General features: G+C 48.6%; 1 long non-coding RNA gene across 1 annotated transcript in view; it reads left to right on the top strand.

Annotated features, from left to right (window-relative positions):
- Window positions 1-21630, top strand: part of LOC144761793 (uncharacterized) — a 343302-nt gene that overhangs the window by 209494 nt on the left and 112178 nt on the right. The window contains exon 2 of the long non-coding RNA XR_013595897.1: window positions 4647-4696. This is a non-coding gene — a long non-coding RNA (uncharacterized LOC144761793). The remainder of the gene's footprint in view (window positions 1-4646; window positions 4697-21630) is intronic.

Genomic DNA, 21630 nt, shown 5'->3' with positions numbered 1-21630 from the left:
CCCAACGCCCCCGCCCGAACCCCAACTAGAATACCCCCCCAGTCCCCACCCATCCCCAACAAAACCCCCTACCACGCCCTCCCAACCCCAACCGAGGAACTCCAATTGTTCCAAATAGTCCCGGACCAGTCACAAGCTCGTTCAGGCCCGTGGTGTAAGTCAATAAATGGAGACGTGGCACTGGCGACCTAAGTGGCCCCCACCCCGCCCCTGTCAGACCCGCATGTCAGCAAAGCGTGGGAAATGAAAGCCCCCCCTTGTTCCTCATGGGGACGTGTATCAATCAGCTGAGGCAGTGTCCTTAGACACCTCGTGGATGGCTGCTGCCTGCTCCTGTGCCATCGTGGTCTGGTCTGGTCTGTGTACCATCTTAGGGGACCGTCTGCACCGCACTCGTTGCCATCCATCCCCCGTGGAGCGTGGGGATCTCCCCTGTGAGGAACCACCGGCTTCTTCGCTACCTGACGATTTCTCAGGCATGCCGATTCCTAACAAGGCACATGTGTCCCTCAATGATCGTAGTTGCTGTAAGGCGCCATTCCACTTGAAAACAAGTCGGAAGGGGTGACACCAAAAGTATGGGATTCCCTTGTCTCGAAGGAGCGTGGTGGCAACCCCAAGGCCTTCCTTTTCTGCAGGGTGATGGCTGAGAGGTCCTGATAGAGTGCCACTGGATGCCCCTGGTAGCGGAGAGGCTGTTTCTGGTGCGCCTCCTTCATTATACGTTCCTTCAATGGAAAGTCAGGTAGGAACGCTAGAATATCCGGTGGAGGAGCGGGCGCTCTGCGTGCTAATCCCACTCTGTGCGCCCTGTCAATGCGGATTGTGAAGCCTTCGTCTTCCCCTAGGATCTCCCTGAACAGGCCCTGTAAATAGGAGGTGACGCTGTCCCCTTCTGCTTTAGAAGGCACACCACGAACCCTTATGTTGTTCCTACGGGAGCGGTTTTCAAGGTCCTCCGCGTGGGCCTGTAGATCCAACTGTTGCTCCTGTAAGCGTAACACTTCCTGCTGCAGGTGTTCCACCTCCTCGTTCCGCGTCTGATCAGCATCTTCAACTGCGGCCACGCGTTCCCCCAAGCCATCAACATCCCGGCGTAGCTCACGGTACTCGCCCGTCAGATCCTGTTTCAAGGTTTGGAAATCGTCCCGTAAGGAGTTGAACAGGGATTCCAGAAATGCCTTGGTGATGGGGCCTCCCTCATCTTCCGGCCCTGTGGTGTCTTTGGTTGCCGCTGTGCTCGGCGGGTTCTTTTCCCCTTTAGTGGCCCCTTTTGTCAGCATGTCCGTTATCGTGCGGCCAGCTCGGCGCGACACCGTCGACATGGCGGCCCAAGCACTGTATCCTCTGGGGCCTTGCTGTGGGACGGTGTCCGAGAGCCCCCGACGTCTCTAGCCCTCCGGTGCACTGGGTACTCCGCCGCGGCGTGGGCCAGCCGTCACTGCAACAGGCACACAGCACCTCACCTCTCCAGTCAGGGAAAGATCACGGTCTTGGTCAGAAAGGCCCCGGCTGTCGCTGGCCCGTGGGAAATCGCTCACTCACAGGCCCTTCCTCTTCTCTCTGCTTGACCATCGAGGGGGGTGGACGCTCGCACTCTTCTGATGTCTGCTCCAGGGCCGGGCTCTCCCAGGTGATGTGCACACCGGTGGCCCGCAGAGATGCCCCGCCGTCGCTCTGGATTGTAGCACTCCGCCAGTCCCCCCGCAGAGAGGCGCCGTCTGGTAGGCCCGGGAGCCCTGCTTCTAGCTGTGGATGGGCCCCTTAGCCCCGCCAGGCCTCCTCGATATTCGGTAGTGGACGGTTCAGAGATCTCTCAGCAGCCACCGCCACACGTCCCCGCCAGCCCTGCTGTGTCGGGCCTCGAGGCAAGGGGTCCGCGACCGTCCACTCTGTACTGGATATAGACCCAAGAGGCCTGGGCTGCAATTCCCTCTGGAGCGCACTCCGCAGTGACCCTGTGTGACTAGCCTCTCAAATGTAGGCCACAAAAGCCGGGGCCTCAATTTTCGCGGGGCTCTGTGCTCTCAGTCGGGCTCTCTCCCCTGACGTCCTCTCTTCCTCGCCCCTGTGCCGCCCTTGCAGGCCTGGCTGGTGTAGGGGGAGCTCCGGTCACCTTCCGCTCTCGCCCCCAGGGCGCTGGCTGTGTCCACTGTCGACCCCCCACCGGGGGTAGGCACTGAAGCCTGGGCCTCGATTTTCGCGCTCCCGCGTTTGTGCCCGGTCTAGTCGGGAGCGCTCCCCAGCCTCTCACCTCCTTTCCTGGGGCCTATGCCTTCGGCCACGCAGCCGGCTCTGGCGCTCTGGGCCCGCACCGCCTCCGCTGGCTCCACTCTCGGCAGACGGCCGCGGCAGGCGCAGTTTCCCCCGGGCCCGACTCACCCTGGGTGCGCGGCGTGTGGGCCGCGACCGCGCTGCCGGGAGCAAAGGATCACGCTGGGCTGGGGCCGCGTCGGCGGGGGCTCTAAGATGCGTTGTCCGGGGGGGGTCAAAGAGCTTATTATGGATCAAAACTGGGGCCGGGAGCCTCACGGACCTGCGTGCATCACGGTCGCCCTCTTGGCCACCTTCTAAGGTTTTTTAAATGCTAATTCCTAACTATAACATGGCTGAAATCTATTGTTTTTTCAGTGAATTTCTAAGGTTTTTTAAATGCTAATTCCTAACTATAACGTTCCTAAAACCTATGTTTTTTCAGTAAATTTCTAAGGTTTTTTAAATTGTAATTCGTAACTATAACGTGCCTGACACCTATGTTTTTTTCGCTGAATTTCTAAGGTTGTTTAAATGCTAATTCCTAACTATAACGTGCCTGAAAGCTATGGTTTTTTCAGTGAAAATATACATATATATATATGTTATAGTTAGTTGTAGATGTCAGTTAAAGGATATATAACAAAACCACTGAAATTCACCAGTTATAGTTATCTCCAGTAATTAGAAGTCGTGCCCTAAGGTAATTAGAACTTGTGCCACCACTATGCACATTTATGTCATCAATGATTTCACTGCAAATGTTGCAGGTATACTATCAATGTTGTCACAGAACTTTTCATGACTGATGTAATATGCGTGTTCAGTAGTAGTACATGTTGAGGGCATGAGTTATAGTTGCCTTAGGGCATGTGTTTAGTGTATGTATAACTGAAAGAAGAACAATAAGAATATGTTGGACAGTATCTGCAAGGATCAGCATCACTGTATTATGACTGATTTGCATATAGGTTCATAGACACCTCCTTTCTTCCAGTGACCAATAGACTATTCTTAAAACTCTCCAGAATCTGAGAATCCAACAAAGCATCAGACACAATTGGCTCAAGTATGCATATCGACTGAACAAACACTGATACAGTAACACTCCTTTATTCAGTGAGACACAAAGCCAAAATATGTGAAAGATTTATCGTAAGACAACCGATCAACAGAACCTGTTAAATGAAGTATCACTTTGTAAAACAATGCCTATAGTCTTCATTTGTCACAATTATTAGGAAAAACAGGTGTATTATCTAACTCAGTATAGTACTCTTCCCCTTTGGGATAGTGACACTGGGGTCCTTAACTGTCTTTTGTTACTGTTCATTGTAACTTAATAATTGTAATATCTGTTAGATAACATATTATATAGGACCGCCTGCTTTTTCCCACGGAATACTCAAACCTTCAACAAAAAACAGATTGAAATATCGCATACATCCAAAATAGCCCAGGTATTGCAGTCAGTCTTGTGACTAAAATACAGAAAACAACTAACAGAACAAAGTTGACAAGAAACCGTTCATGCATACAGCGAAGTACAGATAGGCCATGTAGCTATTACCATGCTGGTAACAGTACTTCACTCCAAGGTATGACTTGCACAGCCATCGATCAGAACAGATTATGCAGATTTACTGACATGCGTCCAGCACAGCATTGATAAAACGAATCATGGTAAGCAAAAGCACTTGCCACATCTTTCAGCAGATAGTGTGACTAAATACTGTCTTAAAAGTTGCATGCTGCTAATTTTAAAGACCACAGGCTTTTGCACATACACCCCACAATCACAGACCCATAACTCCTATCAGTAAGAGATATACCAACTAAGAACAAAATCACACCAATAACATATCAGGCTGTATCAGACTTAGTTCAGCAATAGAAACCCCAGAATTATGTGGCAAGTACCGAACTGTTAAAAGTGATATGCGGATAGACAAGGGACAGAATGTGGAATAAACAAATGCTACTAAATAACACATTGCAAGGTCCTTTAAAGCACATTGTGACCCAACATATTAGCTCAGGAATAGCACGAGTGACTTATTATGCGCGTGTAAGCAATCCGTTGCCTAACCATATTTAATTCGCGGTTTGTAGCAAAAACTTAAAAGGAAATGTGAGGGATGAGAAGTTCTTCAATTATCTTAAGTGCCCAAACCATAAAAATCACGTTTCATTTTACAAGGGTATTTACTTCAAAAGTCCAAAACGGTATATACAAAACGTTGGTAATATCTGAGTTCTAATATTTGCCTATATTTCCCACACACTCAAATGCAGACTTCTTGGCAGATGTTTGTTCTTAATTGTGGTTCAGTTAATGTATACGAACTATATTCTTAGCATTTTGGTATACTAACTTGTGACGATTTTTTCAGGGTCTGTCAGTAGGAATATTCTACTTCAGAGAAAGCCTGGTTAAAAAAAGGTGAGTCACCCTTTTTTTAAGATTGTGTAATTAAGTTGCTGAATTTAGGAGAAATGGGGTGTGGTTCAAGTCTATACTTCAGTTTCAGGTTAACAGATGTTGTCAGTAACTCCAGGTTACCGGGCGATAGGTGTATTTTCATACATTTCCAAGCAATGTCTTTGTTTACTTTGTGCCGACCATTAAATTATTCCGTTTTATAACTTTTTTTCTGGTTAGTTTACAGATGATCTGTAGTTCTTGTTTTCCTACTTTAACTAATGTCTCAGTTTGTACTTGGTATGAACTCAATTCGATTGTTTATTATGACAACACTTTTATGGCATGTGTGTTTGCTCCTTTAGATCCACGTCATATTTCACAGTTATACATATATTGACATGATTAAATGCTGTGAAGTAGGCCACCAGAAGTGTCATGCTATTGGGGAACAACATGAAAGAGTTGGCAATGGCTGACAGTGTTTTCAGATGAAGCAATACAGTCAGACTTTCTGATAGATACTTCTAACTGAAGATTCCTCACCATTCGAACATTCCCCAGGCGTCCAACTGGATCTGGAAATGTTCACGCAGTCACCCCTCCTCCCCATGCACCGGTAGGTGGTGTCTTGCAGCTCCGCACCCATATCGCTCCACTGTGAAGTGACATGCAGCGCCAAATATATGGGCCCCACTTGCACTCACTGACATCAATTCTTTTATTTCACTAGACACTGATTTGAAGCTGCCCATTTACCTTAAAAAGAAAATACCCAGCATACAAAGGAAAATGTCACCTCCCAAGAATACAGGGTTTAAACCTTGTAGGTACTATCACAGGCAAATGTCTGTGACAGATTCCCATCAGTTTTGCCTGTGTTGCCTTGAGTCGGACATGACTATGCCTTGATAAATCCCTAAGCCCTCCAGGTCCATGAGGCAAAACTCTATGTCACCGTGCACCAAAAGACGCAATGCTTTGACTGTTCAGAAGGAAGGTCTCGTTCCCGAATACGTTCCTGTTGCTGATCATCGTCATGGTCTAAATCTTCTGGTAAGTCGAATAAAAAACATAAGTCCTAGCAAGACTCTGCCCCTTTCCACCACTCACGAACTCCAGAGAAAGTGCAAAGACATCAATGTGGCACCCAGTATCGCTTTTCAACTCGATCCCCCACTAAGCGTATTTTAACACTCTTTTTGAGGCAACACGAATTTTCGGGTTTGTCTGCGACATTGCAGCAAATTGAAGAGTTTCTTGAGACCATGCTGCTTCTCTTTCACACGCTACTGGCTCCTTAAGGCATGTCTTTGGGCCCGAAGGAACTGTAAGGGCCATCACCTGGTTCCCGCCAGTGGGTAGAGCCTTCAGCACTGGCAATACCCTTTGGACCTGCAAGCACTTCAATGTGGACTCCTATGCTGGCGCACACAACCCACATCACATCCTGAAGCATCAATGCTGATGACATCGACACTGCACTATGAACTACAATCTATTGTGTTTCCTGTTTCCAAGTCGTGTTGCTTAGACCGAGGCGGCACCATGATCCACTGGGGTAGCAGCCTTGCGGCAACCCATCACACCCTGTTACTTTGCCCTTGTGCAAGGCAGGGCTCAAACCCTCCGCAATCTCTTTGGAAAAGACTCTGATAATGATTCCTAGTGTGTGTGGTGTGTGTTAACTGAGTGGTCTTGAGGCGGAAGCCGGGACGGTGATTGAAAATTGTAAATCTGTTTTTAAAATTGTTAATCTGCTGATCTGCCGATTTTTAAATGCGCACCAAGAAATTTAGAGGGACATCACCCACCCTGTTCTTTATTTCATTTTGGCATTAACAGGAGCTCAATCGGCCCACTTGCCTTCATTTTTGCCCCCACCGCAGCCGAGTAGGCACTGTCGGGGTCCCCCCATCTTGAGTGAGGAGCAGGGCGAGCAGACTAGTGCTAGGCCCCTCCCGCCCTCGCCAGAATAAAAGCCAATCTAAAAAACATACTCCCACTCATTACTAGTGTATGTGGTGTGTGTTAACTGAGTGGTCCTGAGGCGGAAGCCGGGACGGTGATTGAAAATTGTAAATCTGTTTTTAAAATTGTTAATCTGCTGAACTGCCGATTTTTAAACGCGCACCAAGAAATTTAGAGGGACATCACCCACCCTGTTTTTTATTTAATTTTGGCATTAACAGGAGCTCAATCGGCCCACTTGCCTTCATTTCCGCCCCCACCCCAGCCGAGTAGGCACTGTCGGGGTCCCGCCATCTTGAGTGAGGAGCAGGGCGAGCAGACTAGTGCTAGGCCCCTCCCGCCCTCGCCAGTATAAAAGCCAATCTAAAAAACATACCCCCACTGATTACTAGTGTGTGTGGTGTGTGTTAACTGAGTGGTACTGAGGCGGAAGCCGGGACGGTGATTGAAAATTGTAAATCTGTTTTTAAAATTGTCAATCTGCTGAACTGTCGATTTTCAAACGCGCACCAAGAAATTTAGAGGGACATCACCCACCCTGTTTTTTATTTCATTTTGGCATTAACAGGAGCTCAATCGGCCTACTTGCCTTCATTGCCGCCCCACCGCAGCCGAGTAGGCGCTGTCGGGGTCCCGCCATCTTGAGTGAGGAGCAGGGCGAGCAGACTAGTGCTAGGCCCCTCCCGCCCTCGCCAGTATAAAAGCCAATCTAAAAAACATACTCCCACTGATTACTAGTGTGTGTGGTGTGTGTTAACTGAGTGGTCCTGAGGCGGAAGCCGGGACGGTGATTGAAAATTTTGGCATTAACAGGAGCTCAATCGGCCCACTTGCCTTCATTTCTGCCCCCAACGCAGCCGAGTAGGCGCTGCCAGGGTCCCGCCATCTTGAGTGAGGAGCAGGAGCAGGGTGAGCAGACTAGTGCTAGGCCCCTCCCGCCCTCGCCAATCAGCCCACTTGCCTTCATTTCGTGCTAGGCCCCTCCCGCCCTCGCCAGTAGAAAATGGCACCCCCCCAAGGATGTGCAGCGGACGTGCGCAGCGGGTGCGCCGAAGGCAAGCCCATCTGCGCCCATCCGCGACGGGCCGGGACCAGGGGCCCCAACCCCTGCCCTATTGCCTAGCGACACATCCATTGGATCTCCATCACATATTCCAGCAGTGAGCTGAAAAAATTCAATACCATACGGGTAGGAAACTCGGCGTTATGCGCACAAGTAGGACCCCTAAACACCATGGTCCCCTTCTGCTGTCAGAACTGCAGATGGGATAGTAATTCCTGGTATTGCCCCACCCCAATAAACACCTCAAACCTTGCTCTTGACTGCGTTTATTTTAATGCACGATCCCTACCAAACCACGCGATCGAAATTTGGGACACCCTGAATGAAAAAAAACCCGATTTGGCCTTTATTACCGAGACCTGGCTCGATAATCATAGTACCCCCGATATTGCAACAGCCCTCCCAGCGGAGTATAAAATACTGAACCTGAATAGAGTAAAGAAGAGAGGAGGAGGGGTAGCCATATTGTTTAAAGACTCTATCACCTGTAGACAGGAGGCCATCACACAGGCTGAGAACCATGAAGCAATGGCATTTTCAGTGTCCATAAACACCAACATATTATTTGGCGGTGTGATCATCTACAACCCACCAGGGAGCACGTTAGACTTCAGCACCCAGCTCCTCGCACAAATCATGCCGGTCTGTCTTAACAACAAAAACATCCTGCTACTAGGGGATTTTAACATACATTATGACAACAGCAACAATTCCCTGGCTAAACACCTATCGGAGGATATGGAAATATTACAATTGACTAAGAAAATTGAACAACCAACACACAGGGCAGGACACATGTTAGACCTCATGTTTTCCAATATAGGATCCATCCTCATTAAAGAGATAAAACCACTGAAATGGACAGGTCATTACATGATTGAGTTCACCATCAATCTGTCCGTTAAAATCACCAGACCACTAGTCTGGCGGCGGTAAAAACTAGGAGCTGGAAGAAGTTCTCAGTAGAGATATTCCAACAGCATTTCGTCCACCCAAACACGGTAGGAACTTCCATTGACGACGAAATAGACCAATTACAGAACGACATCATGAATGCACTAGAACACTGCTCAGTGCTACGCTCCAATCATAAACCCAGACGTACTATGTCAGGAAAAGGGTACGGGCCAGAATTAAAGTCACTAAAGAGAAAATGTACAACACTCGAACATAAATGGAGACTTACGAAAACCCAAGATGCCCGACTCACATTTAAAACAGAACTCATAATTTACAATAAAGCCATTAGGAAAGCGAAAAAAGAATACTTCACACGCAGAATAACAGAAAATAAAGACTCATCCAAAGAATTGTTTAAAATAGTCAAAGAACTTTGCAGTCCCACAAATCTCTCATTAAATCTTACTCCATCACAAGAATGTTGTGATAAAGTGACAAAATAGACAACATTTACACCTCGTTCTCCAACAAAGAACTGGAGCACATAGATCACTATGTGTTACCCACCTCGCAGGCCGGTTGTTCCAGTTTTGGCCCTTTCTCAGAAGAAGAAGTGGGTAAAGTCATGTTAGAAGTCAAATCTGGCTCCCCGTTGGATCCCTGCCCACATCATATTTTCTCACAGTTAACCCCGATAATCTGTCCGGCAGTAACACAAGTACTCAACCACTCACTAAATTCTGCGGAATTTCCAACAATCTGGAAAAATGCGGTAGTCACCCCACTGATAAAAAAAGCAGGTGTAGACCTGAATAACCCCGCCAACTATCGACCCATATCACAACTACCCTATCTATCGAAAGTCTTAGAAAAATTGGTTAACAGGCAGCTTTCTAATTTCCTTAAAACTAACAACTTATTGGATGTTTCTCAGACGGGTTTCAGGGCCAATAATAGCACAGAGACAACACTCTTGGCCGTGCTGAATAGCATCAGAACACAGGTAGATCGGGGGAAAACAGTCGCCCTGATATTATTAGATCTCTCGGCGGCGTTTGACACCGTACCACACAACCTGTTATTAGGAACCCTCGCAGCAAAAGGAATCCAGGCAAAAGCATTAGGTTGGCTGCAATTATTTTTGTCAGACAGAACTCAATCGGTGCGCATGGGCAACTTTTCATCTCCCCTCCGGAACATCAAATATGGGGTGCCACAGGGGGCCTCATTGAGCCCAACGTTATTCAACGTGTTTGTATCTTCCCTGGCAGAGATAGGAAGAAAGTGGGGTATCGATATCTGTTCATATGCAGACGATACCCAACTAATGGTAACCTTAGATGGGGAAAATAACCCGAAGCACAGACTGTTAAACTGCCTCATCGAACTATCCAGCTGGATGCACAGCCACTGTCTAAAGCTTAACGCAGATAAGTCGGAAATACTGCTGTTCGGTGGGCACACACAGTTATGGGACAACAGCTGGTGGCCCATTACCCTGGGGACCCCCCCCAATCCAACACTGACAGCAAGGAATCTAGGAGTTATTATTGATAACACCCTGTCTATGGAAAACCATGTGTCAACAATTTGCGGCAAAGGTTTCGCACTATTAAAAATGCTCAGAAGAGTCTTTCCTTGGATCCCCACTGAATGTAGAAAGATTCTAGTCCAGTCACTGTTGATGAGCAGGCTGGACTACAGAAACTCCCTGTTTGTAGGCATGGCAGACTACCTCTTCACAAAACTACAATTAGTGCAGAATGCAGCGGCAAAGGCAATCTGCAATAGAAGAAAATATGACCCAGCCAAGAGTTGCCTAAGAGAGCTCCATTGGCTCCCAATGAGATAAAGAGCCACTTTAAAAATGCTGTGCATAACACATAGAGCACTGTATAACACCGGCCCTTATATCTTAAAAAATAAGATCAAGTTTTATGCACCCACTAGGAATCTCCGCTCTCAATCAACAGCGAGAGACACAACTACCCGAGTGAAAAGAGCCAGGATGGGAGGACGGGCCTTCTCCCACCTGGGCGCAATCAGATGGAACGATCTGCCCAAGGATCTCAGACTCACGGACTGCCACCTGACCTTCAGAAAAAAATTAAAAACCATTCTTTTTCCTAAACCCGACTAACTCTGTATTACTCAAGTATTAGCCCACCGCTTATTACAGAAATCATAGCGCCGTGATATCCTGCCCAGGATGATTGTTTGCGCTTTAAAAGCAACATTAACATTAACATTAACACATATGATGGTGGGATTAATTTGCCCAACCGTATACTGACCTCAATTGGTATGAGGACCTGCAGCATACCAGTTGTCTGGACACCTCAAAAGGCTAGTTTTGCTCCTTAGCCCTGCCATGGAAGAAGGTGCCTCCTTTGCCATAGTTTTTCAGAGCACAACCAAGATTCTCAATCTCATATTACACACTATGGCAGTGAAGACTGATGTACTCACTGAGGTGCTTCATCCTTAGCAAACAAATATTGAGCACCTATCTCCATTCAAGTAGGGCCTCACAGACATCCTTCTTGCGACTTGGGCAAAACTCTGTTTTAGACATCCAGTGAACAGGCAGATAGCATGGCAACATAGCCAAACCCCAGTCATCCAGATCTCTTGACTCAGCATCCCACACCTGAAAGCCTTGTCATGCAGGCTTCAATGAGCTAGGTCAACCCTACCAGATTTACTACCACACCACCAGATAGGGAATCAAAGCATATCGAAACCTTTGGGATGCGCACACTTTCGGTGACCAGTTTGTCATTACGTTTCGTCTGTGCCAGCTGCCTCTCAGGACATTGTACCCACGCCCTTTGGGACTCTATTGCACAGGTCTTGCCTGGTGTTCCTGACCACTTGCATTCCTCACTAACCCAAGCCATTCATGATGGGCACGATGTGGCAAAGTTTACTGCCCGCTGTGGCATGGAGACCACCGATTTGCTTGGCAGGACCACTCACAGCAGTCCCAAAGGTGATGGAGTGTTGCACTACCTGGATATTACGTAACGACATCGGATGCTCCTCAGCATCCGGTGTCGTTACGTCAGGATCGCTACTCAGTGATCGGTCTCTGGCCCTTATCATGGTGGCCCGTGTTGTATATTATGAATGATGACTCCAGGAACTACTGAATCCACGGATATAGCGTGATACTCATTCCACTTATTATTTTGCCCTAGCGAAGTTCTTTCATGAACGAAACGCGCTGGCTGTTGTTTTACACTTATGCATTTGGATTTATACGAAGAATGCTTCTTTTTCTACGAAGGAACTGATTGAGTTTCATTATTAACTTGTGACTATCCAGGTAGTGCAACACTCCATCACCTTTGGAATTTTGTTTCCCGGTCACGGGTTATACCCCACAACGGTGGGTACAGGAGTTGTGGATGCACACCACATGAATACTAATAGCTCAAGTTACTTTGGGAAACAACCAGGGGTTGTGCGGCATTTGGAGTCCACCGTTGGGCTTATGCAATCAGCATAAACAACTCGCAGCAGTGTGCACACCTGGATGAGGTTCATGATCTTCTTTAGTCCACGTTCATGGACATACAGTTCGATACCTCTTGCTTTTACAGTGATAAGGCAGACTCGGCCCTTGAGTGCTTTAAGGACATAAGGCTCGGCACGCTTCTTGAGCCTGTCTGGTCCTGCCACGTCAGCTACACCAACAGTTTCACTCCCTCTGTGTCAGAGGTTTCCAATATTGCGAACTGCATCCTACTTAGTACACTTTCCAGCCCTTTTATGGCCGAGGCCACAGTGCCCACTGATCACATGGACTACAAGAGTTGCATACAGCTGTTACTTCCACCCCCCACCCAGCTGCTGCAGCTCCAAAACCTCTTTTGTATGGCCTTCGAGGCACACAGCCACTTCTCCGAAGGTAGGAGCTAGCATTTTCTGCCTGAGTGCCAGGTAGTAACTTTGGACAAGTGGGTCGTATAATTATTCAGCCGGATATGCCCTACCATTTATTGCCACCTGCAGCCCTTACACCATCCTCAGAATCACTGATGGCTGTTCTCTTGCAGCAGGAAGTGCATTCCCTTCTGGTGCAAGGAGTAAAGAGGGTTCCAGTATCAGAAGTAGGCTTTGATTCTTACTCCTGCTTCTTTCTGTTGCCGAAAACGAATAGAGGCATTTTTTTCTATTTAAGATCTTCACCTCTTAACACCAGATATTCCTGAAAATTGAGCAATTTATTACTTACATTAATATTTTAAATTTCTTGATGTGGATCAATCCAATATTATCGTGCAATAATTATTTTCAGTTTGTCCAAAAAGCAACCAATTATAAAAAAGCGCATATTCCATGTGTTCCATATTAACACACATACGGCCTGATTCATGAAGCAAAATTGCGCCCGCAATAGCTTCGAAAATGCTATTGCGGGCACAATTTCCCTAATCGGCATTCATCAAGAAAATATCGAAAGCGCAAACAAAAAATAGCGAATTCGCAAATAGATTCTCAGATTCCCGGCAGGAGTGCGACAAACCACGGATTCTGAGAAAAAAATTGCAAATTCGCTATACAAGCGCAATCGGTATTCATGAAAATTCTCAAATAGCGAAAAAAAACTAAATCGCTGTTTGCGAGGCGCAAATTAAGGACAACCCAAAGCAGGTGGTAACCATAAAAGCCATTGGATTTTTTTTTTTGAAAAACCGTTGGCCAATCAGGAACAGGTGCAGGCCTGACCAAACACACATAAGGAGATTCAGCAGCAGCAGTTGGAGTCTCACAATGCCAGGAATGTACATGGTGGTCAGGCGGCGAAGGCTGCAGCGAGCAGCACGGAGGAGACGCAGAATCCAGGACAGGATATTCCGCCAGCGGGTCACCCTACTGGGCCAAACCAGAGAGCAGATATATGCAAAGTACCACCTGAATGGGGAAATGATAATCCAGCTAATACAGGACCTTGACCCCCTGATGCAGCACCCAACAAGGCGGACCAATGCCGTGCCTGCACATGTTCAGGTATTGTGTAGCCTGCACCTCCTGGCCTCCGGGAGCTTCCAGGGGATAGTAGCGGTTGCTGGGGGGATATCCCAGCCACCATGTCACGCTGCCTCAGGAGTTTAGTTGACGCAATGCTTACCCAGCTACACCGACACATCAAATTTCCCACCAGCCAACAGGATCTGGACTTGACCAAGCTACAATTCTACAATGTGGGCCATTTCCCACATGTGATAGGATGCATAGACTGTACCCACATCGCCATCTGCCCACCAGCTGCGACGGAGTACATGTACCGCAATCGCAAGTCCTACCACTCCCTTAACATACAGATGGTCTGCAATGCCAAGACATTCATAACGGACATAGTGGCCCAGTACCCAGGGAGTACCCATGACTCATTCATATTCCGGCACAGCGGCCTCCACACACGACTGGCCAGGAGAGACTTTGGGGAAGGACACCTACTTGGTAAGTACACTTTGTCAACAATGTCACATTGCAATGAAGTAGCTGCGCAGCACAGGCACTCACCCTCTGCTCCTCTCATTCAGGTGACAGTGGCTACGACCTCCGGGAATACCTCCTCACCCCATACCTCAACCCTGCTACACCACAGCAACGGCGGTACAATGTTGCACATATACGGACAAGGAATTGTATTGAACGGACTTTTGGGCTACTGAAGAGCCGGTTCCGCATACTGCACAAGACAGGTGGGGCCATGTACTACATTCCTGAATTGTGCTGCCACATTGTGGCTGTCTGCGCAATACTCCATAACATTGCAACCAAGCGCAGGATACCTGTTGACATCTCTGGCAGTGAGTCGGAAGGGGACGACCGGCCACCAGCACATGGGCGTCATGCACGCGGGGAGAACCCAGCTGAAGGCTACATACGCCGCAACCACATCACAATGAACTGTTTCTAGTGAACCCTCTCCCCTCACCCAACAAATCACAATTGCATGCAAAAGTTAATAATGACACTACGCCAATGTGTGATGCCACATTAAATCTTATTGTTTGAATCACAATAATGTTTCCAGTTGACATCCTTTCATTGCAAACAGTATTTCAGCATACTGCTGCGTCCAATACACAGGGCAGGCTTATGTTCAGCCTGTGCCTGTACAAGTACTATTCAGTCAGGTGCGCCTCCGGCGCGAAGCACCCAAGCGCCTCTCCGGCTCCTCCTCATCCACCGCACGTGTCCCTGCATTGGGCCTGATGCTGCGTCTCAGCGCCCCTACGTGTGAGGCAGAGTGGCTGCTCACACTTGATGTCCCCTCACTGGCATCGTCACCCCCGACAGTGGCAGGTACAGCAGGGTGAAGTGCCATCACGGCAGTGGTCAGGCCCTCAAGTACCCTGGCAACATCCTCGCAGCATTGAATGAGCTGCTGCTGCTGCGCCAGGCACCGGCGCGATAGCTGCAAGGTGGCATTGCCAATAACATAGTTTGACCGGGTGTAAGCCGTCAGCCGGGTCAGTAGCTGACGGTGGCGGCGGCGGTCCGTGTTGCGCTGTGTAATCATTGCAGCTGTGTTGGCCTCTATGGCTGCAGTCATGCGGGTCATCCCCTCCCCCACACCTGCCATGGCTGCCGTCATGCGGTCCATCCGGTCCCCCACACCTGCCATGGCTGCCGTCATGCGGTCCATCCGGTCCCCCACCCCTGCCACATTGCGGCCAATGTTATGCAGCTGCAGCTGTATGGCCCCTTGCCGGCGTGCCTGCAGCTGGTGAATCCAGAGCATGCGACGTTCGACACTCATGCTCGGCAGCTGCTGTCCATTCCCCATCCTGGTGCTGGGAGCATTGGTCTGCAGGCGAGCCCTGCCACGCCTGCTCTGCTGGCCTGCCACAGTGGGTGGCCGCTGTGTCGCCGCTGTCGCGGGTCCTGCTGTTGGTGCGCCAGCTGCTGGTGGTGTCAAGCTAGGCATTGCTGGTGCGGCAGAGGCTGGAGGCACAGTGGTAGTGGGCCGGGCTGCAGGTGTTGGTGCTGCGGCAGAGGCTGGAGGCACAGTGGTAGTGGGCCGGGCTGCAGGTGTTGGTGCTGGGGCAGAGGCTGGAGGCACAGTGGTAGTGGGCAGCGCTGCAGGTGTTGGTGCTGGGACAGAGGCTGGAGGCACAGTGGTAGTGGGCCGGGCTGCAGGTGTTGTTGCTGTGGCAGACGCAGGAGGCTGTGTGTGTAACAGCACCTCCTCGTAATCCTGTGCATCCTCATCTATGTGCAGCCTCTCGCTGTCGCTGCTGTCAGCGCCACCTGTGAGGGGAAGTGGACGTACATTAGTTGCATGTATCTGTCACACGTGCAGTTGCTACATGCATGCTGGGTGACATTCCCTGACTGCCTATAGCATTGCGTACTTTTGGCCCTGTCTGGCTGCATTGGGGTACTTGTACATTGTGGCCACACTACATGTCCCACAATGCTTTAGGGCATGAACTTATGTGCACCGATGGCATGACTTTGGAACATTATGGGAGGCTATAGGGTCATGGCCATTCATAGGGGACAGGGTCGCAGTCGCATGCCACTTACCTTGGCTCTCTTGGGTGGGGCGGGATGAGTCCATTCGGGTGACTCCAATACACGCCTCTTCCTCCAGCGTGTCCTCAACGCGATCCTCCCGGGGGGTGTTTGGAGGGACTGTAGGTCCTCCCCCTCCAGTGCCCAGGGACTCTCCCAGCCTCTCGGCGACCCTCTCCTTGGCACGACCTCGGAGGTCGTACCACCTTTTCTTCAGGTCATCCAGTGACCTGTCGGCCACACCCACAGAGTTCACTGCGGCCGCTATCCTGAGCCAGATCCTGCGCCTCTCCTGCTCGGGCACCCTCCTTGAGTCTTTCCCGAAAAGTTTGGAGTGGTTCTCCACCACCCCTTCAATTAGGTGCTCCAACTCTTGTTCCGAGAACTTGAGTTTCCTCTTGCGCCCGGGGTTGCTGGGCCCAGGTACTGCATCCTCAGCCATTGCTGCAGTGGTATTGGAGGTGGTAGTCCAACTGAGCAGGTGTCCTTGCAGGAGCTGTCTCTGTTGCTCCCTCGAGGTCTGCCTCACTGTGGTGAATGGGGGTGGGAACTGGCTGCTTCCTGGTTGTGATGTCATCGCTGTGCTCGAAATGCGACTTCCCGTTTTCCCGATCTCGCGCTTTTTGCGGTCCCGCTATTGACGATCTCGCTATTAGCGAAATCGCTATTCCGACACGGATGTTGCCGGAAATAGCGTTTTTAATGCGATTTTCGATGATTGGAAACGGTATTTGCGGCCGCGTGCGATTCGCTTTTTTTTCTCGCAATACATCATGAATACCGTTTTGCGAGTCCTTAATAGCGATTCGCTATGAATCGCTATTAGGGGCTCGCAAAACGGCCCGTTGATGAATAAGGCTGATAGTTTGTTTTATTTCATACATAGATCAGTCAAGTACATAAAATCACGTATTTCCTCGGAGTGCAGAGAAGGTACCAATATTGAGATTATACAAGACATGACTTGATAGAGTAATCAGTCTTTTATTCTTATTTTCACTTACATGATCTTTTTGCTAATAGCAAAATTATTTCATGAGCTTCTGTAACTAAATACAATTTTACAAGCCCAATCTTATCAAACCATAACATATTATCACAGAAAGCACTATTTTATAACTGTAATGCAGTATCCTGGCTCACTAACTGCATCCCTGTAGATTATTATGGTAAATTGCCATTATATTAGCTTTAATTATTGTTTCTGATATCATGCAAGAACAGCAAGTCAGAGAAAAAGGAAGCCACGAGGGATTACTTTCATCACATCACATTTAGCATATTCTCCACTTGAGAATGGGCTCAGATTAATGGTTAAACATGCATAATAGTCAGACCTGAAAAAACAGTGGCCCTCTTAGACGTACATTATTTCAAACCGGGTCATATTACCCTACTGCTTCTAGCATAATATACTTTAATCAGTAGGGATACTCAAGTTCACCTATCATAGAAGATCCAAATTGTAGCGGTCATTTGTAAATAAAACATGCTCACCCCTAATTCCCAACCGAACCAAAATAAGCAGCCATCTGCATGCTCTGTGGGCAGACAACACAACGTCAGCAACCATACCAGAACCCCCTCCCCACCACACACAAATTCTGCTTGGGTAAATGCACATCTAAGACAGTCGCCAACCCCCACCGCCTGTACCACAGCATACACCGCCGTCCATCCACCCTAGATAGTTCCAGGACAAGTAACAAGTGAAACAAGATCTCCAAATCACTCAAAAGAAAAGTGGAACAAAATCTAGCAACAATTTTGTAAATCAGGTTTTCAAAATTTACAAACATTTGCTACCAGTTTATGGAAAGTAGGCCACTCTCCATGTATGCATTCACCTAGTATTTCCTCCTCTGGGATCAAAGCATCAACAAGTGTGTGCCGGTTCCTCATTGAATTTAAATGCTGTACCGCGACATGTGATCACCTCCCAAACTGATACATAGTTAGGTGTACCTGGCGGCCATCTTAGTTGTACTATGAAATACTGTATATCCATTGCAAATCAATAGCTGTCACTTACGGTATACTACAAAGACTCTTTTTCTGAAAATGTCTCTTACATAAATCAGGATTTTCAACTAATGTTTTCTTAAGCCATTATATGGTTAAACCTTAATAATCGTAGTTTCTGACTTGATCTAATTTATTGATGAATAATACATTAATTTCATATCTGGGCAGCCATCTTTATTGTATCATGAGCACGAATCCCTATAAGATTCTTTGACTATTTCATTCTTGAATATTTACTTCTATATCAATCTCCATTCATTTCTTTAAATAAATGGCAAATAAACTCAAAGGTTTTGTGAAATCAAGCCAACTGACCACTGAAAGGTTCAAACTGACCAGAACATATATTATAAAATATACATAATTGTGTTAGTTATTCTATCACCAATATCCTATTGTAATAGATAGCGGCAATCCTGTACTTGCTAACAGATAGCTTCAACTTTATATTCACACTGACCAGAAAGTGTTCTGAAGTGGGTGCCAGGGGTTGCAACATTTATGCCTGACACTAGCTTGTGGGTAGGGTCGACCCCTGGCTCCTCATCAATAAATGGAGTAAAGGTTGCCAGGGGTAACCCTGCCCACTTTTGTAGAAGTTTTTGTCTGCAGTACTTCAAACAATCCCACAGTGCCCCTCTCTGTCTAAATTGAATATGGCATAATCCTTCGTCCTTTGTGAAGAGCCTGTGTGCCCACCCAAAGGTGTGGCCAGAGTAATTAACAATCCAATCTGATTGAAACAGTTAGTTATAGATTCCTTACCTTTGAATTTCCCCCAGGAGTCAGTCTCGATCTGGAAATTGTTTCTTCAGCAGTACCCCTGCGTGTTGTTAGGTGGAGTCGGTCTTCTCCGCGTCCGTCGTCAGCATCGTGGGTGCCGGGATGACTTTGCGAGACCTAAATAAATGCCGCCCATGCGCGCTGACGTCAGTTATTTCTTTTTCTGCGCCAGTGTACCTCAGATCTGGAGACAGCAACCCTTAGCCACTTTTTGGCTAACTTTTTAAAAACTTTTTGTCAACGTCTTTTTTTGAGTTGTAGACTCCTGGTGCATCTAGGATGTCCCAGCGAAGGACCGGCTTTGAGCCATGTGGTTCCTGTTACCGGATGATGTCCATGATGGATCCGCACCTCGTATTTTTTTGGTGTCTGGAGAGCGACCATGACCCGAATTCGTACTCCGAGTGCCGGGCCATTGACCCAAAGGCTTTGCGAGAGCAACCCTGAAAGCTGCTGGACATCCAGCGCTCGGCTCCAAGTCGCTCCCATTCTCGTTCGAGGTAAATGTCTTGAACAGTTGCGGAGCCCACACTCCTTGCACTCAAAGTCGTCGGGAAATCTTTGGGTAAGTCAGGGAAGCACAAGAAGAAGTCGAAGAAGCACAGGTGCTCTTCGACTTCTCCCCATCGGTCGGCTGAGTGTCGTCGCTTGACGGCTCCGTGTCCGGAGCCTACTTCTGAGACAGCTCCACACCTCCCTCCCTTTCCGGGAGCTGGAACGTCTCCTGCCTAGATCCAGCAGTTCTATGAAGCCTTGTACCTCTTATTTGGGCAGCCCGGCTCCGCTGGTATGCATTCGGGCCCCTCAGAGTCAGTCGGGGGCCCTGCGACTATGTCACCAGCAGCTCTGGAGGGTCCCCGTGGATCCAGGTCTGAATCCGGATTGACGCCGGACGATCTCACTCGACCTTCCCTGACGTGTAGCCCGTCAACGACACTCCCGAAGTCGACCATGCCCCCAGTCGGCAACGACCCCATCCTCATCCCCGAAGTGGACATGGAGCCGGATCGACGTTGATTCCGATGCCGGAAGTGACTCATTCCTGTGTTCATTCCTGGCATTTCTTTTGGGCCAGAAGGTGTGGAAGAGGACTGAGAGGGGCCACTTGACCCTTTAACTGACCAGCTTGAGGTACCTGACTGGCGAATGGATCTGGGCGATGCCTGTGGTCTGGAAACTTCCCCTGACACTGGTTTACTTTCTCCCCCTACCATGGCTACGGAGGAGGGAGCTTCCTATGCTGTGATGGTGAGGAGGGCAGCTGAGGTCCTGGGCCTCGAGCTCCGTACAGTGGCAGTCAGGACTAACCTCCTGACAGAGGTGCTTCAGCCTGTGGCTGTCTCTTCTGAGCCCCTTTTGGCATCCAATGAAGCTCTCACAGATTTCCTTCTGGGCACTTGGTACAAGCCCAACACCGGGGCTCCTGTGGATAGGACGATTGGCCTCCACCACCTCCCCGCTTAGGGCAACTCAGCATTCCTGACCCAACACCACTCCCCTGAAAGATTAGTAGTCCAAGCCTCTTCATCAAAAGGCGCATTCCCTTCTGTTTCCCCAGATAGGTAATCCAAGAAGCTGGACCATGTTCTCTTCCTCCAACTTGGCGTTGCGGTTGGTGAATACCGCATGCCTCTTAGGCCGATACTCCCATACTATCTGGGATACGGTCGAGCAGGGGCTGCCTCAGTGCCCAGAGGAGGCCCTGGCCATTTTCTTTCAAGCAGTTGCAGACAGGCGATGTAGGAAAGTAGAATCTGCTTTCATGGTCATACCCACTTTTTACTGGTGTCATTATGTTTTTCTGACAAGTCTGACTGGGATCCTTCTAACCATGACCCCAGTCTCTGTGCTTCTTCCCTGAATTGGACATGATGACTTCTTCTGTACACTCCAGATGAGCTACTGGGGTACCCTTCTAAGTCCCTAGTATATGGTTCTAAGGTACCCAGGGAATAAGTACACCAGGCGACTCCCATGGGCTGCAGCATGTATTATGCCAACCATGGGAGACCATTCAAATTGTGACTCCAGGTCTACCATTGAGGCTTGTGTAAGCTGGTGCTAACACCACTTATGACAGATATAGGTTTCCCTATATCTGAGGTCACTACACTTAAAATCTATAAGTCACTCCTAAAGCGAACCTTTCTATCCTGAAGGCAGGATACTGGGTTCTAAGTGTGAGGGTGCCCTTGCACCCTCACACTTGCATAAGAAGGACACCTCTACAACCTTTGGAGTCTATTCTCCCGGGTTGTAAGTGCATCAGCCATTAAGACAAATAGAGTGGCCATGCGTCATTATGTGATGACCCACTCTAAACTGGCTGTAACAAATCCCATCATGTTTGGTATCAAACATGTTGGAATCATACCCAAACTCCGTAAACGGTGAAGGAGGTATGATTCCATGCACTGTAAAGCTCCTTCGGGAGGCCCTCAGGGCTCCTGATACCAGTCTTCCAGAACCGGTTAGCAAGCTAGGGCTGCAACCAACTAGAGACACGATTCTTCCCTCCTGCTGCTGAGCCAAGCTTGAGCAGGGGGAGGCAGAACAATAGGTATCCTATCACAAGGAGGTGTGACCATCTTCCAGACAGGATTTTGTGTATTGGGGCAGGGTGGGGGTGCTTCACAGAGCAACGGAGGTTGCTTGAAGGGCACATTTGGTGCCCTGC

The sequence above is a fragment of the Lissotriton helveticus genome, chromosome 6, assembly GCF_964261635.1.
Source record: "Lissotriton helveticus chromosome 6, aLisHel1.1, whole genome shotgun sequence".
Taxonomy (NCBI): domain Eukaryota; kingdom Metazoa; phylum Chordata; class Amphibia; order Caudata; family Salamandridae; genus Lissotriton; species Lissotriton helveticus.
The sequence above is the reverse complement of the archived record's forward strand: the minus strand, read 5'-3'. Positions and strand labels throughout refer to the sequence as shown.